General features: G+C 38.2%; 1 protein-coding gene across 3 annotated transcripts in view; it reads right to left on the bottom strand.

The window, feature by feature from the left end:
- The window catches only part of LMCD1 (LIM and cysteine rich domains 1), an 88029-nt gene that overhangs the window by 57770 nt on the left and 12216 nt on the right, over nucleotides 1-18043 (bottom strand). Inside the window, exon 1 of one of the 3 annotated variants that reach the window (XM_056804573.1) lies at nucleotides 6846-7118. The exons of the other annotated variants lie outside the window; for them this stretch is intronic. The gene's annotated coding sequence lies outside the window, so the exon portion shown is untranslated. Of the gene's footprint in view, nucleotides 1-6845; nucleotides 7119-18043 lie in introns of those variants that run through there. 3 annotated transcript variants of the gene reach the window in all.

The raw sequence follows: 18043 nt of genomic DNA, 5'->3' as shown, positions 1-18043 counted from the left end.
AGAAAATCCTAGGACTCACTTTATCCAGTCATCAGTCTATCCATAGTCCCCAGTATCTTATTTATAGCAACTGAGAAACACAATCCATTCTTCTTTTCCATCCCTGCCAATACCATTAATGTAAACAGGGAATAAAATAGAATAGCAAATTATTAGGTCGCACTTTTGGAAAATGGTCCTTTTGGGAATAAGAATATATCCAAAAATGTTTCTTATAGTGATTCTTCTTATAGAAACTCTGCATCAATAACCATGGAAACCATGGATAATTGGCTTGGCGCTGCCTAGAATACGGAAGGATATTGGTTACCTGGTAAAGAAAGGATATGGAGCCAATTGTCTTGTCCTTCCCTCTTCCACTGAACATGATATGGAAACCTCAAATTTATGTGGAAATTTCTCCCTTATTGTTCCTGTATTTCATTGCTCTCCTACATCACATAGTACCAAACTTCTGAGAAGAAGGCATCTTGGAAGACCTTTGAAGAGCAGATTCATCATAAATTACTCTGTAATTGGCTTTATTCATGCCCTGATCTTAAGATAATTTAGCAAGTACTGTTGATGTCTTGAGATATATTTTACTGATTTCCATTCTGGGAAGAGAGGAATTCCAAGAGAACAAAGGAAAAATATGCACAGGGAAATGTTGCCCAGTATTATTCCTGTTTACTGTTACCTTATTGGTTCTTGGTGCAAAGGTCCCACTTGACTGGTTTCTACTCCTCCCCTGACTCTTTAGAGTTCCAAGTTTGCTGAGTTGTTAAGGAGCCCTTCCAAAGATCGACAGCGGCAGTGATTACCTTGCCTCTCTTGTTTCATCATTTTGTTTCTGTCATTTGAGAGTCTTGATACTTTCACTGTGCTAACCCATTTTGTGGGATTTAAAAAAATCAAACACCAAAGCAGCATAATCTCAGAATCTGGAATAATTTGGGAAGGAAATTTGTCTCAATTTCTGAAAATTCTCCTGTGTTAAATGAAGTTTAAGTTTAAGTATATCCTTCCAATAGCTTGAACTATGGGGCTATTAAAGAGAGATCTTATTAGACTTGCTTTAATGAATAGATATGAATTATTTACACCCAACATATTATTTATATGCAAATGAGTGATGAAAGTGCTCAAGGAGAATTTTTTCTTTGGAACGTCTAAACATTCCAACTGAAATTTTATTTTATTCATTTCTCTAGGCTGCAGGAAGATAAACTTTAGGTTTACATATATGTGAGTGCAGGAATCTGATAAATGTCATCTGGGGGTACCTTAGTGCTCCAAATACAGTGGTGTTTTTTTTTCCTTTTAAGGCTAGAGCTTAGAGAGGATATTGATTCATGTCTGACATATGGTAAGAGTAATTCGGTTTGCCAAAGTAGTCATACAATAAGCTCAGGCCTTTAAACAATGAGACAAGGAGAAAAATCAAGAATGGGCCAACCAGATAAGGAGGGGTTGGATGCTTTGAAAAATGTAGATGCTATAAAAACAAAGATCAATAAAAAGTTATCTTAAAAAGTATGCTAGCCTAGCACTGCCCTCTTTCTGAACAGTGACACTTATCATTGCTTCATTTTTTCCCCCAACTTCTTTAATAGGCATAGGGAAAATCTGGAAATGTTCCTGATAGGATGATTTTTTTCTTCCTTTTCCCTTTGGTCTCTTTCCTAAGCATACACAAGAGGGAATTAGTGAACTGAATCCTTCTCATCACACACTATTGTTCTATAAAATAAAACCTGGAAGCTTCCATGTCTGGAATTGTTTCTTCTCATGGCACGGAACCCAGGCAAGAGTTAGGAAAGCCTTTATTATCTGGAATGGTTATGCAATGGGGCATTTTGGTTAATTTGGTACTCAGGCTACATGAGCCCCACATGAACAGACCAGAGTCCAAGGAATTGAAATACAATAAAATATATCCAATAATAAAATTATTTTTATCATGTTTGAGTGTGATATGGAGACAGAAGTCTAAGGATAAAAACCTCCAATGTAGATTAACTCTGAAAGCACTCAGTTTCCTCATTTGTAATATGGGGATAATGGTTCTTCTGAGAGTTAATGTAAAAAAAAAGTATTCTGCAAAAAGAAAAAGGGCTATGAAAGTGAGTGGCTATTATTAGTTTCATATTCTGCCAGGGATACTCTATGGCCATGAGCCACAGAATGCTACAATTTCCAAATAATTGAAATTCAGGGTCACCCAAGTTGCAATGCTGAGATCCATGGTAGGTATGAGTAGGCTGCAAGACATCTCAACCCAAGAATTATGAAGGAGTCACACTGTAAAGGATCTCATTATAGAAAAGCACTATCAGGAAAGAAGGTGGGCTCCTCTGGCAAGGCAAGCAGGGGAGATAAATCATTTATGGATAACTATCATACTCCATGGTTCTCCTTGAGAGGAAGAGCCCTAATATGGATCCCTAGGAGGAAACTTCCAGGAGGATTTAGATGAGTTTCACAAAGGGCAGATAGGCATAAATTTGTTGGAAGAAATACCCATATCGACGAGAATACAGATCTGTCCACTGTGGTATTTGAGTTATCATTTAGTGATTAAGAAGGCAGGAGAGGTGCCCTTTTCAGTGCTTGGGGGTCATCTCTATAAAAGCTGATTATTAGTCTAATGTCCATATTTGGAACAGAATTCCTGGAAGGCTGACTGCTCATTGGGTAGGTCATAGAAGGAATTTTTAATTAGGGGTGGGTTGGACTGGAAGAATATCCTATCAAGGTTCCTTCTAGCTTGGAACTTCTACTCTTTTGGTCCACAGATTTCCATGAAAATAACTCTTCTTATATTACTAATTTGCAAGCTATTATATAGATGGAAAAATATATTCAATCCTCGGAAAGGTACTGATTATTCCAAATGATGGATTCTGTTGATCTCTCTAATTCTTTCTATCACACTTGAAACAAAACAAAACAAAAATGTCTTTCATTGACTTTAAAAAAAATCACCTCAAAGAAAGATAAATAAGTCGAGAAGAGATGAAAAGGTCATTTTTGGAACCACTGGAATGGGTGGATTCTAGAGAAGATTGAACAGAAGAAGTCCAGTAGTTCTGTACAATTTTAAGTTATCGGCATTGTCTCTTCTAGCTGGAATGTATCCGTAGAGGTTGTCTAGACGTGGCCTGATAATTTACAGGATATGCGTGTTCTCTTTTCAAAGCCGAAAGACCAGGACTATCTTGCTTTGAAAAATCAAAGTAACCCCAGGAGTCCCATGGGTAAGGCAAGTCTTCCTCCAGTTAGCTTTTGGCAGCCAAGTGCCAGGACGAGCTTTGGGCAGTGGGTTCAACATGGAAAAAATAGGAAGTCTCCATGAGCAAGACCGCCTGGAGCACCAGCTAAGTACGTGGGTTCCTTTGGAGTCTGCCAGCGGAATGTTAAACAAAATGATTATGACTGGCCAACGAAAGGAAACCAGCCCTTCTCCTGCCAGTTTCTCGCTGCTGATAGTTGATGTTTACTTGCACTTGTGGCCAAAGTTGTCCCATGAAATCCTGTGTGTACAAAGACCCCAACTGGAGGGAGCTGATAGGATTTTACTGCTATGCTAATATTTTCCTTTGACACCAGTTCCCTTGAAACCAGACGGAGACATTGCCCCTGGTGAAGACAAAGGGAGACTGGCAGAATCAGTGGAATTATCAAAAGCCAGTCTCTGATGTGTCTGCAAACTGCCTGCTTTCCAAAAAAATTGACTGGGCCTTTATTTGAAGGCCTTGTGGCTTATTTTAGTAGCCAGGGTGGGAAAATTTTCTCCCCATTCCCTAACAATTCTTAAAATTTTAAACAATCTTAAACAATTCTTAAATTCTTAAAATTCTTAAATTTTAAGGGAACTTTTGGGATGACTTAACCCCTCCTCTCCCAAATGCAATCTTTCGGTTTCATAGCTAATGAAAAAGGTTAGTATGGAATGAAAGTTGACTTGATCCCCCCCCCCAAAAGAGCCAAGCTGAAACTATAATGGATCAGAAGGATCCCCAAAATTCACTTTTCTTTTAAGATTTGTGTTCTGAGCAAATGCCTTTTTATGACAAGAACTGGTAACTCAAGTCTCCTGGGAATCATTTGTGCAGGGATTTCCCATCCAACTTTGGAGATCTAAGATCAAGGAAACCCTGAAACCTAGTTACTGCTGTAATGTTTCTTTTTCTACCCTTTAAAAATGTTTTTTTTTTCTATTTCCTAATTGAACACAAATTGTCTTTTCAACTATCCCTACCATCAAACAATACCTTAAGGTTATTTAAAAAAATAAATATTGCTTTCATTATTCTCTTTTTTCTTCTTCTTTTAATGGCCTTTTTAATGGTTCATAAGTGCACTTCTGGAAATCCATGTTCTGCAACACTTCCCTAGTCTACCTCTCTGGTTTTACAAATATCCTCCATTTTACAAGGCTCCCCTATCTTCTCCATATATTTTTAAAAGATGTTCTAAAGGTATAATTTGGGCAAAGAGGGAAGAAACACATTTCTCTAATTCAATATGATGGCCTATTCCAAGGATAACACACTCTTATTAGACTTCACTTTGGCAATGTCTTTGCCTCAGGAAAATAAGTCTTAGAGGGTTCATCTAGTTAATATCTTTGATTTTTAAATCTTTTAAAAATGTTATGTGCTGCACAAATGCTTATTTTGAAAATAATTCTAATGTCCTTGCTTATATAAATGCATTCTTGCTAGTCTCATTATTAATTTTTAAAGTGTACTTGCCAGAATGGGAGGATTGACTGCGAGACAGACAGGAAGGGGATTTCCTTAAACAAACCATGGTACCCTGTACTGTAAAAGCCATAGCTGATCTTTGAAGACAAGCTTAATAAAAAGTCATTCGTGGCTTAAAATGAACCTTGCTTTCAAATGTACTTTACCTGGCTCTTCTCGAATTAGAGGTTTTTCACGTGATGTGAAATTGTGTTTTTAATGAATACATTTTTCTCTTCCTTGATTTTTGCCAGGTGATGCTTATTACATAAATTTTATACAAGTGCTCCCATGTTTAGGAAAGCCAAAAATCACATTTAAAGAACAATTAATCCCAATACTATGTAAACTATTTGGCCAAATGGTTGAAAAAAGTATTCTATTAAATTCCTTTTATGACACAAATACAATGCTGATTCTTAAACCAGAAAGAAAAAAAAACAGAGAAAGAAAACAATAGAACAATCTCCCTGATGACTATGAAGGCAAACATTTTAAATAAATACTAGCAAGGAGATGCAATATGGTTCAAATAGGCTCCCGTCTTCCAGAAGGAGTCAGTGAAATAGATGGAACCAGCTAGGATGACTGACGAGTTCCAAGATACAGCCCCCAAACACCAACATCATTTTACCAATCCTCTGCTCATCCTTATCCAGATTACTGAGGAATAGTGTATTTAAAGAGAACTGAGGTCTGCCTATTTTAGGTCCATGCATTCCTAAAGAGTCCATCCTTTCCTTATGTATCCCAATAGTTTAGGGTTAAAGAGTCATTGATTTCAAGTTGGAAAGGACCGTAAATATCATTTAATCCAACTCTCCTTTTATAGAAGAATAACTCGAGGAACAAAGAGCCCAAAGTTATTTGGCTGAATTTAAATGGTTGAAAATGACCCAGATTTCATTGAACCCACTGATGAAGTAATAGTATCAGTATTTTGAATGTATTTCTGTTTATGTACTGTATGTAAGCTCAATATTTAGATGGCCTGGGTTCCATCTTTGTTCCTTGAAAATCCCAATTGGCCCAGCAAAGTTGGTAAGCCAATGGATGATAACTCCCTTTATAAAAGTGAAGGGAAGAAAGAGGCAAGCATTTATCAAGCAGCTCCTATGTACTGGACATGACTAAGTACTTCACAAATAGTATCTCATTTCATCCTTCTAATAACTCTGGGAGGTGGTAGACGCCCTTATGACTTCCATCTTACAATGGAGAAAGCAGAGGTAGAGAGGGCTTAGGTGACTTTCCCAAGGTTATAGATCTAATGCCTGAGGCTAGATTTGAACTTGGGTCTTCTTTGCTCTGAGCCAGAGCTCTCTCTGTGGTACCTCCTGGCTGCCTTCAAGTTTTCAAAGCAGCAGGGCCCCATCCAATGAAAACAAGGACTTGGCTGGAATTACAAAGCAGTCATAGGTGAGGAGAGCTAGGGCTTGTTTAAAAGAATGTGATTGCCAGCACTCAGCCTTCAGAGCAAAAGGGCATGGGATGGTTCCAGAGCCTCCAATCTCTTGTACGTGGAAGAGCACGTACTTGGCCAAAGAGCCTTTTGTCAGTCAAGATGAGGGAATTCTGGAAAGGAAAGGGGGTGAGGGCAGGGGAACCATGGGAAAGATATCTTTCCAGTTGTCTTAAGTTGGGCTTTGAAAACCTGATAAGCCTCAGAAACTGAAAAATAGGAACTGATAGGAACGTTTAATTGCTTCAAACAGATTTTGGGTCAACTTTAAGGCTGTCACTCTCTAGCATGTGCTCAGGCTCTCTTGATGGAGGAGAAAGCAAGCTATCTCCAAAGTGATTATTCTGGGCCTGATGGAATCCTCAGTGGAGGAGTTCTTTTAGAGTCAATTCTCTTGAGACTCCCTGGCAGAATGGGGAGGCTTAACTAAAGTTCAAGGCATAGGTTTTGAAGCAATGGAAAAAGCGTGGCATCTTAGCTAGAGAGCACAGGACCCGGAGGCAGGAAAACTGGAGTTTGCATCTAAATTGGGACCCTTGGGCAGGTGACTTAAACCTCTGAGCCTCAGTTTACTTCTCTGTAAAATGGGGAATGGGGTATTGAATGTGTTGTAAACTTTAAAGTAGTATATAAATGCTAGCTATTATTCTTACCTTTAGATCTCTAAAATGCCTTCCAAATTTAAATCTATGATCTTAATTAAAATGAAGTTAAGTTCTGGCTCGTCCATGTACCCACAAAGCAAAAATATCTGTAGAAACAAGCCTGGAGACGAATGAAACTGGCTAAACTCTGTGGATATTATATTGAAGGCTAGGAGCCTCCATTGGATAAAGGCTTTGTTGCCATTCCTTCCACCTCCTCTAATTCTCCTCTGACATCACTATGAATTCTATAATCAGAACCATAACTAGGTCAGAACAGGTCTTGGCTCCCAGGTGCTGACAGCCTGTGTGCTCTGTCTACAGGTAGAAACAACTGAGCTCAGCACATCATTAGCAATAATAATTAGCTAAAATAGGAAGGTGCCAGATTGCCAACTTCTTCCCCACTAAGCAGGGCTGCAACCCAAGTGAGCTCCTCCGTGGCCCAACCCTGTCCTGTTTTTATTGCCCAGGGCGCCATCTTCCTAGAATGAACTCTTCCAGTGTCCTAGAAGAATCAAAGGGGACGTGCTGGTTGTGTTCAAATCTTTAACAGGCTCTTGTGCAGGATTTTATTACTTTTTATATAAATTTATTTTTAATATTATTAGATATTATTAATTATGTTTTATTATATTGATTTATTATTAATTAATATATTAATGATAAAAATTATAAGAAATAATAGGAGGCAGCTGGGTGGCTAAGTGGATGGAGAGCCAGGACTAGAGACAGGAGGACCAAGATTCAAATCTGGCCTGAGACACTTACTAGCTGTGACCCTGAGCAAGTCACTTAACCCCCATTGCCTAGCCTTTAACACTCTTCTGCCTTGGAATCAATACAGAGTATTGATTCCAAGACAGAAAGTAGGAGTTTTTTTTAAAAGACATAATAATATTATTGTATAATATTAATTAATAAAATTATGTAAATTCATTACAATTTAGATTACATTTTATTACTTTTATGGACTTAGAATCTTGAAGACCTAGAATGAAATTTCACCTCAGATATTTGCTAGAAATTGTTATTGTTGCGTAGTCATTTCAGTTTGTGACCTCATTTGTGGTTTTCTTGGCAAAGACTCTGGAATATTTTGCTATTTCCTTCTCTATTTCATTTGACAGATGAGGAAACTGAGGCAAACAGGGCTAAGTGATTTGCCCCATTGACATAGCAGGTAAATGTCTCAGACTAGATTTGAACTCAGGAAGATGAATCTTCCTGACTCGAGACCTGGCACTCTTATCTACTGCATCATCTAAATATTATTAAAGTTGTTCTATTTTGCCCAATAGGGTAGAACTAAGGAGATAGGTGGATGCTGCAAAAAGATCCATTTAGGCTTCATAGCAGGGAGGAAAAGGAATAAAAAAAATCTCAATAATGAGTGCTGTTCAAAAGCAGAATGGGTTGCCTTGAAGAGTGATAAATTCTCCCTCCTGGGAGATCTTCAAGTAACTACTTGGTGAGTAGATTTGAGGGAGGACCTTTTTTTAATTCTTTTTTTATTAATTGAAAATTTTAAATTAAAAAAAGTTTTAAAACCCTTACCTTTGGTCTTAGAATCAATATTTTGTATTGGTTACAAGGCAGGCAAGTGGGAGTTAAATGACTTGACCAGGGTCACACAACTAGGACGTGTCTGAATCCAGATTTGAACTCAGGACCTCCCTTCTCTAGGCCTGGTTCTCTATCCACTGAGCCACCCAGCTGCCCTCAGGAGGATTCTTTTATGCTTGGGGTAATTCCTTCCAACTTTCCAGTTCAGTGATTCTGTCTCCATCCATGTTCTCCATTAATTGTTATCCCAAGATCTCTCCTCTCAATGGACCAGGTCCAATATGTCTTCCCCTTCCAGTAGTATCTTTCTCTAAAAGTTGAATGTACCCTTCATGTCTCTTGCCCTGCACACATTCTATAGTTTGTATCTCAGGCCCAGAATTTCTAGTACTGGTTTTGTGTCTTCTCCCTCTGTCTCCCATCAGCCCTGTTGGACTGGGTCTGGGGCTAGGGAAACAAAGAGTTCATTTTTTAAAGCAGGGATCATACCCTGTAGCGTCAATGCCAAGGATAGTGTTGGGACTATCTTTTCACTTTCTTTGTATCCCCGCTGCTTAGAGCAGGGCCTGGCACACAGTAAGGCATTCGACAGATACTTAATGATTGAATTAACAGACAGCTGAGGGGATATTTAATGTAAATTTTCTCTTCCCTCAAAGTCCTGTTCAGGTCCTTCTTCATAAAACTTGCCTAGCTGCCATCTTTCTTTCTCATATTTCTTTTTCAATCTCTTTGTACTTTTATAAAATAGCTAAATTGCATTTCTACAAATGGTATTTGATCTTCACAATGGCTTTTGTAAGGTAGATGCTTTCCCTTATCCCTATTTTATGTCTGAGGAAACTGAGGCAAACAGAGTCACAAAGCTACTCAATGACTAAGGTTGGATTGGAATTCTGGTCTTTCTGACTCCAGGCCCAGGGCTTTATCTGCTGCCTCAGGAAAATGCATAAATACACAAAAATAAAATAAATGGTAAGAAAATATATCATTTAACTCTTGATTCTAATACAAGAAATATTAATGAGGAAATATGCACATTATTAACCTTCAAAGATGTCAAGACAATGCGTACTGTGAATTAATAGAGAGCTATTCCTCTTGGTTAGATCAGTCTGAAAAATCTTTATAAATAATAGGGATTTGAGCTTGATCTTGAAGGGCAAGAAGGATTTGATTCAGAGAAAAGGAGGGGGAGATAGCATTCTGGGTGAGTGGGACACCTTGAGAAAAGGTGGACATCCTTGGCACGAGGAAAGCAATGAAAGAAGTATAAAGCAAGACATTACCAGCTGAAATATAAGTTGGCTAGAAGGCATGGTCAGGTGCCAGTCCATCTGAAATAAATCTGGGAGTTTCAGTGAACTGCAAGCCAAATATGAGACAAGAATAGATATGGTGGCCATAAAAGCTAATATGATTTCGAGCTGCATTTAGAGACTTGGCTTCCAGGAATAAGAACTGCTTAGCCCTACTATGCTCCATCCTGCTCAGACAACATCTGGACTACTGAATTAAGCTGGAGCATGATACTTTAGAAAGGATAATACATGGGACAGAGTCCAGAGGAGGGCAACCAGAATACTGGAATTGAGTTCACGCCCTATGAAAACGGATTCTGGGTTTAGCACAGAGTAGACGTCAAGGGAAAAATAAAAGCTATCGTCAAGTATTTGAAGAAAGTTTTGACTTGCTCAGCTTGTTCACAGAGGGCAGACATAGGCACAAAGAATGGAAGGTTCAAAAAGATAACTAACGTGTTAGAATTGTCCCCAAGTGGAAAAATATTGCCTTGGAAGGCAATGGATGTGTTCCCCTTCACTGGAGTTCTTGAGGTAGAGGCTGGATGACCATTTGTCTGCTTCTGTGTAACCTAGACCAGCTTTCTCTTTCTGATGGGATGGAGGTAGCTGAGTGGCTCAGTGAATTGAGAGTCAGCCTGAGAGAGAAGTCTTTGGTTCAAATATGGCCTCAGACACTTCTTAGCTGTGTGACCCTGGGCAAGTCACTTGACCCCCATTGCCTAGCCCTTACCACTCTTCTACCTTGGAGCCAATACACAGTATGGAATCCAAGATGGAAGGTGAGGGTTAAAAAAAACCCCCAACATAATTTATTTTATATTAAGATAGCCAACAGGGGTCAGCTAAGTACCTCACTGGATTGAGAGTCAGGTCCAGAGACAGGAGGTCCTGGGTTCAAATTTGGCCTCAGACATTTCTTAGCTGTCTGACCTTGTGCAAATCATTACCTTCACCCCCATTGCCTAACCCTTACCACTCTTCTGCCTTGGAAGCAATACATACTATAGATTCTAAGACAAAAGTTAAAGATTTAAAAAAGACAAGAGAGAAATGGGAAGGCATTGTTGTCTGCCATATGGACCCTTGGAAAAGGTTAGAGATGTATTCTGCACATTCTAATTTCCCTCCACAACTCAGCAAGGACCTGTCACTCATCAATTCATTTCAGCCACTCGAGCCTTCGCCACCTTGTGGGACCATGACCATGAAGTCCCTTGAGCTCCCTACCAACTAGATAAAGGATAACTTTGTCTGTTTCCTAAATAACCCCTTTTCTGCAGAGGTTATTTTAGGACAGAAAGCTCCAAGGGAGGCCCCCGGACTCTTGGCACTCTTGGACTCCAGGATTTGGTGAACCATCTCTCTGCTCACTCTCCATTCCCTTCAAATGTTTAGAGACTTGGATGGAGTCCCATCTTTCTCTTTTTTAAGACAAATAAGTCCAAGTCTAGTTAGTCTATCTTTAAAAAAAATAAAGTCAGAGTCCCATCCCCATGTTTCTTCTAGTAAGTTCCAAGTACTTCAATGGAATGATTTTCCACCATCCACTTAAGTCTGATGGCTGCCCAGAGAGTCAAGGATGAGGCAGGATACCTTTTCCCTCCACCCCTGACTATTCTCCGGGCCCCCAGAAACAAAAGGATGATCCCTCTAATTTCATTCTCCAGATAACTGGCAGAGAACCATGCAGGCTGTCTGGTTCTTTCTAACATAACCGTAAGCAACTGTCAAAAGTCAAGAACAATCACCCTAGTGGCATTTTGATATCAAAACCATGTGTTCAGCATTTCAGGGCAGGACAGGCACTGCAAAGCTCCAGAGATTGGTGATATTTCACAAGGAAAAATATACATTACGGCCTGACAAAACTCTGCAATGAGAATGCCACGAGGGAGCTGCCTCTAACGCGAGATTTTGGATCTTGTTACCCAAGTTTCCACATTTCAAAAGGGCTTGTTTTCTTCTTCACAGCTCATCAAGAATTCCTATTTGAGTTTTCTTTCCTCTAATTATTTAAATGGTTTCAAAGTTAAAGGTGAAGTGCTGAGCACACCCTTTCCACATCACGCCTTAAATGGTATTTCGTCTTTTGCCAGGACATCGTGTACTCCGTCTGGCATCAGATGGGTGGTTCTATAGGTCGTCACTGCTGGCCTGAGCAAGGGGGTGCATTTTGGGGGGGGGACCCTCCTCTTCTCAATTTTTGTTCTATGACTTCTCAGCCCCTTTGGTCACGGTGCAAAGTTGTGACTTAGAAAAACCAGGCTCACTGGGGACAGGGATATTAGGAAAGTGTTCCTGGGCTTGCTTTCAGAATGTTGGCCTCTCAAGCAACTGCCTTCTCAGGTTCTCGCCGTGCCAGGCTGGCAGGCTCTTTCTGCCACCTCATTGTCGTGGAATGGATTTGGGCTAGAAGGGAAGGAGAATGAGGGCTCCGATGAAAAGAAGGGAGTGCAGCTGGGGTAGGGATGGAGAAATTAAAACATGTTTCCTCAGGCCACAAAGCTGGAGTGAATGAAAGGGCAAAGATAGTCATTTCCCAAATTAGTATTCAGATAGATGGAATGGGAAATGGAGGTGAAATTTAGTTGGTAAGCCACCCTGATTCGTGTTCTTTCTGATTCTACTATTAGAAGACCAAAGCTTGTCTAAAGAGATGGAAGATGAATCCAAAATCCAACCAATTCCATAAGCATTTATTTCAGAACTGTTAGATTCAGAGCACTATGCTAGGGGGATAGGATAGAGAAAGATGGAGGAGACATAGCCCAATATGGCGTCCTGGAAACACTTTGGATTTGGAGTCACCGAACCATGGGTTGGAAATTTGGCCCAGTTTCACACTACCTGTGTGACCTCACGGCAGTTACTTAGCCCTCCAGGCTTCCGTTTTCCCATCTGTAAAACTGGGAGATTGAACTAGATGGTATTTACAGTACTTTGTAGCTCTTAATCTTATACCCTTCCATGAAATGTATACTCTTATAAGCCATCCAGTAGAGGAAAGAGGCACCAGAGACACTATGACATAGTGGGTAGAATGCATGGCTAGGTTTTAGTTCATCCTTCCGAAGTCATTCGACCTCTCAGAGGTCCAGGCTTCTGGATATGACTATAAATTAAAAAGCAGATGCTGATTTGATTTGGGAGAGGCCTTTTCTTCTCCTTCACTTCCCTGTACCAAAGAAAATACAAGTATGGTCCAAAATTAAAGAACAAAACAAACAAAACAAAGCAACAATTAGCCCAAAAGCAGCTTTAAAAATTCACTTGTTTATTTTGGGGAAGGAGCTTTGGGAAGAACACTGAATCTGGAGTCAAAAGGGTCCCTTAATCTGCTATTTACTGCCTGCAGCATGAACTGGTACAAATTAACTACTTTGGACTTCAGTTTTATGTGTAAAACAAAAAGACTGGATCTAATGTGCTTTCTAGTTATAAGTCCATAGTCCTACAAGCCCATTTTCTGTTGAGTCTAAGAAATAAATAATGATTGCTTTCTAAAAAAGGGTAAAACGCTGAGCCAGACAGAAAGGAAAGAAAGCATAGACTTGTACAACCATCCCATTCTGAGAGAGACAGATGATGGACAATATGTCTTCAAGGAAACCAGGGCAAGAGAGAGACAGGGATATCTATAAGTCACTTTCCTAATAAAGGAGGTGGGCAAGTCAGGAGCCATATCCTATTACTTTTGGCCTTTTATGGATTTATGTGTCTCAATGACCTCTCTTGGGAGCCTCATGAATCCAGTACCTGGAAAAACCTGTTAGTCATAGTGCCCAAATAGATGGTAGCAACTTAAGGGCTGGTTGTTTACTGGGAGAGATGAGACAAGAATCCTCTCCCCCCCCCCCCCCTCTCTCTCTCTCTCTCTCTCTCTCTCTCTCTCTCTCTCTCTCTCTCTCTCTCTCTCTCTCTCTCTCTCCCTCTCTCTCTCCCTCTCTCTCTCTCTCTCTCTCTCTCTCTCTCTCTCTCTCTCTCTCTCTCTCTCTCTCTCTCTTTCTCTCTCTCTCTCTCTCTCTCTCTCTCTCTCTCAATTTCATTAAATATGGCTTACTCTGGTCCCATTGACATTTCTAATTCATAATAAAATTCTCAGTGTTGATAAAAGAACTATATATCTTCTATAAAAATAAAAATTACTTGGGTTGATGATAATGTAATAAAAATGCTTGTTGACTTGAATTAACCTAATATGTAATAGGTCAGTGGGCCCCTCCAATGACCTAAAGATGACCAATGACCAATGGCCCTGAAACTCATCAGGAAGATCCACAGAGTTTAAGGAGATTATTAGTTAGCCCCTCCTTTGAATATGCTAACATAGCTCTAATTGGTACATAGCTAATTAGGAGGTGGTCCATCAAAATCTCACCCTTTCCCACATTCATGTGATGAAGGCAGGAAGAGAACCCTTGTCTCTCTTTTCCATTAACCAACTTTTGTTTAATTCATGGAGATTCCTAAGGACAAATAAAATGTAAAAAGCAGAGTTTCTGATCCAGGACCCAGACATAGGAATAGACAAAAAATCTGCCTAAACCATGATCCTTAAATAGAAATTAATATATTATAGGAAAATGAAATTATTACAGGAGAGAGGGAGTATCAAAGGTTCAGACAGAAATACTGAATTTTAGGAATGACATTGATAAACTAGAGAATATTAATAGAACAGTAACAAGGATGATGAGGGGCCTCGAGTTCAAATGAAGATTAAATAAAGGAATTGGAGACTTTCATCTAAATTCCACATTCTCCATGAAACCTTTTCCAATACTCACTAATGTTTGGGCCTTCCTATATTCATCTTATTGGTGCATGGCTGTTTGCATGTTATTTTCCTCACTAGACTTGGAGGAATCCCTTGAGATCAGGGACTTTCTTTTGCATTTTTGGCATCTTTAGTGCTTTGCATAGTGCATGGCACATAGTAATAATAATAATGTAATAAAAATGCTTGTTGACTTGAATTAACCTAATATGTAATAGATATCTGGCAGCTTTCAAAGGTCTATCAGGTGGAAGAGAGATTGGTCTTGTTTGGCTTAAGTGGAAGACAGAACTAAGACCATTAGAAAGGTGTGTCAAAGACTTGTATCTGAGGGGATGGATCCAAGATGGCGACTTAGTATCAGTGAAAGCTGAAGCATCTCTGAGAATATTTTCAAAACAATCTTTAAAAAGTGCCTCAAAATGACAGGAGTAAAAATCTAACAGCAAGATGGAGAGTGGGGCCTCTCCTGGAGAAAACAACTGGAAAGATAGGCTGAGAGGGTCAATTTTTATGGGATAAAGGAAACTGAAAGTAAAACTGCACACAGAGAGGTGTGCTGGCCAACCAGTCCCTACGAATTGTGCCAGGTTCTGAGCCTGGGAATAGGCCAACTTCTGGATCCCAGGACCCAGCCTATACCAACAATAGAATACTTAAATAATACCATCCCAGAAAAAGAAATTGAACAAGTCATCCATGAACTCCTCAAGAAAAAATCCCCAGAGCCAGATGGAGTCATAAAGTGAATTATATCAAACATTTAAAGAACAAATAATTTCAATATTATACAAACTGTTTGGCAAAATAAGCAAATAAGGAGCCCTACCAAATTCTTTCTGTGACACAAATATGGTGATGATACCTAATCCAGGAAGACCCAAAACAGAGAAAGAAAATTACAGACCAATTTTCTTAATGAATATTAATGCGATAATCTTAAATAAAATACTAGCAAAGAGACTATAGCAATATATCACAAGGATCCTTCACTATGACCAAGTGGGCATTACAACAGGAATGCAAAGCTGGTTTAATATTAGGAAAATTATCAGTATGATTCATATCATATCAATAAACAAACCAACAGAAATCACATGATGATATCAATAGACGCAGAAAAAACCTTTGACAAAATACAACACTCATTCCTATTAAAAACACTAGAAAGCATAGGAATAAAAAGGCTTTTAAAAATAAGTATTATTTATTTAAAACCATCAGCAAGTATCATTTGCAATGGGGATAAATCAGAAGCCTTCCCAATAAGATGAGAAGTAAAGCAAAGATGTCCATCATCACCACTACTATTTAATATTGTGCTAGAAATGCTAGCTTTAGCAATTGGAGAAGAAAAAGAAACTGAAAGAATTAAAGTAGGCAATGAGGAAACTGTCACTCTTTGTGGATGATATGATGATATACTTAGAGAATCCTAGAAAATCAACTAAAAACTAGTTGAAATAATTAATAACTTTAGCAAAGTTGCCAAATACAAAATGAACCCATACAAATCATCACCAGATCTATAGATTTCTAACAAAGAATAGCAGCAAGAATTTAGAAAGAGAAACTATTTAAAATCACCATAGACAATATAAAATACCTGGGAATCTATTTGCCAAGACAAACACTGGAATAATATGAATACAATTACAAAACACTTTTCACATAAATAAAGTTAGATCTAAGCAATTGAAAAAAAACATTAATTGCTTATGAGTGGGCTGAGCTAATATAATAATAAATGACAACCTTACTTAAATTAATTTACTCATTCAGTGTCATGCCAAGCTACCAAAGAACTATTTTATAGAATTAGAAAAATTAATAACAAAATTCATCTGGAAGAAGAAAAGGTCAAGAATATCAAAGGAACTAATAAAAAAAGGTGAAGGATGAAGGCCTAGTGGTGCCAGATCTTAAACTGTAACATAAAACAGTAATCATCAAATGATCTTGTACTGGCCAAGAAATAGAAAGAAAATGGGTCAGCGGAATAAAATTATGGATAAATGATCTCAGCAATCTAATGTTTCATAAACCCAAAGATCCCAGTTTTGGGGATAAGAATTTAGTATTTGACAACAAAAATTGGAAAACAGTATGGCAAAAATTAGGTTGAGATCATCTTCTCACATCCTATAATAAAATAAAGTCAAAATGGGTATATGATTTAAACATAAAGTGATATAAATGCATTAGGGGAACATAGAATAGTTTACCTGTCAGATCTTTAGATAAAGGAAGAATTTAGGACCAAATAAGAGACTGAGAACATTTACAAGATGTAAAGTGAAACATTGTGATTATATTAAATTCAGAAGTTTTTGCACAAACAAAACTAATGCAACCAACATTAGAAGGGAAATAACAAACTGGGGGAAATTTTTTATAACAAATTTCTTTGATAAAACTTTCATTTCTCAAATATATAAAAAACTAAGTCAAATTTATAAGAATCCAAGCTATTCCCCAATTAATTAATAGTCATAGGATATGAATAGGGAGTTTCAGATGAAGAAATCAAAGCCATCAATAAAACCATATGAAAAATTTTCTTGATTAGAGAAATGCAAATTAAAACAACTCCAAGGTACCACCTCACACCTATCACATTGGTCAATATGACAGTAAAGGAAATTGAAAAATGTTGGAGGGGATGTGGCAAAATTGGGACACTAATGTATTGCTACAGGAGTTGTAAACTGATCCAACCATTCTGTAGAAAAATTTGGAATTATCCCCAAAAGCCTATAAAAGAATGCATACCTTTTGATCCATTAATGCCATTACCAGATCCATATCCCAAAGAGATTTTAAAAAATTGGAAAGGAACTATTTGTACAAAAATATTTATAGCTACTTTTTTGTGGTGGAAAAGAATTGGAAACTAATGAGATGTCCCTCATTTGGGGAATGACTGAACAAATTGTGATATATGATGGTGATGGAATATTATTGTGCTGAAAGGAATGATGAACAGGATGATTTCATAAAGAGCTGGAAAGACCTATGTGAACTGGTAAAATAAATAGAACCAGGAAAGCATTATTTATAGTAACAGCAATATTGTGGAATGATCAAATGTGAAAGACTTTGCTTCTAACAGCAATATGATGATCCAGAACAAATTTGAGGGACTTATGAAAAAGAACGATATCCACCTCCAGAGGAAGAACTGTTGGAGTAGGAATGCAGATGAAAGCATATGGTTTATCACTTGTTTATTGGGTATATATTTTGGGACTTTGGTTTTATAAGATTATTGAGCTACAAAAATGAATAATATGGAAATATGCTTTGTACGATAATACATGTATAACCCAGATTGGATTTCTTGCCAGCTCTGGGAGGTGGGAGGAAGGAAGGGAGAGAGACAATTTTGGATCATATAACTTAGGAAAACTTATGTGGAAATTTGTTATTAAAATGAAAAAAAATAAAGTTAAAAAATAAACAAAAAAAAGAGATAGATATGATCTTGGTTTAAGAACAACTGTTCTAATAATTTGAGCTCTTCAAAAGAGGAATAGGTTTCCTTCAGAGGGAATGAGATC

Source organism: Monodelphis domestica, chromosome 7 (genome assembly GCF_027887165.1).
Source record: "Monodelphis domestica isolate mMonDom1 chromosome 7, mMonDom1.pri, whole genome shotgun sequence".
Taxonomy (NCBI): Eukaryota; Metazoa; Chordata; class Mammalia; order Didelphimorphia; family Didelphidae; genus Monodelphis; species Monodelphis domestica.
The sequence above is the reverse complement of the archived record's forward strand: the minus strand, read 5'-3'. Positions and strand labels throughout refer to the sequence as shown.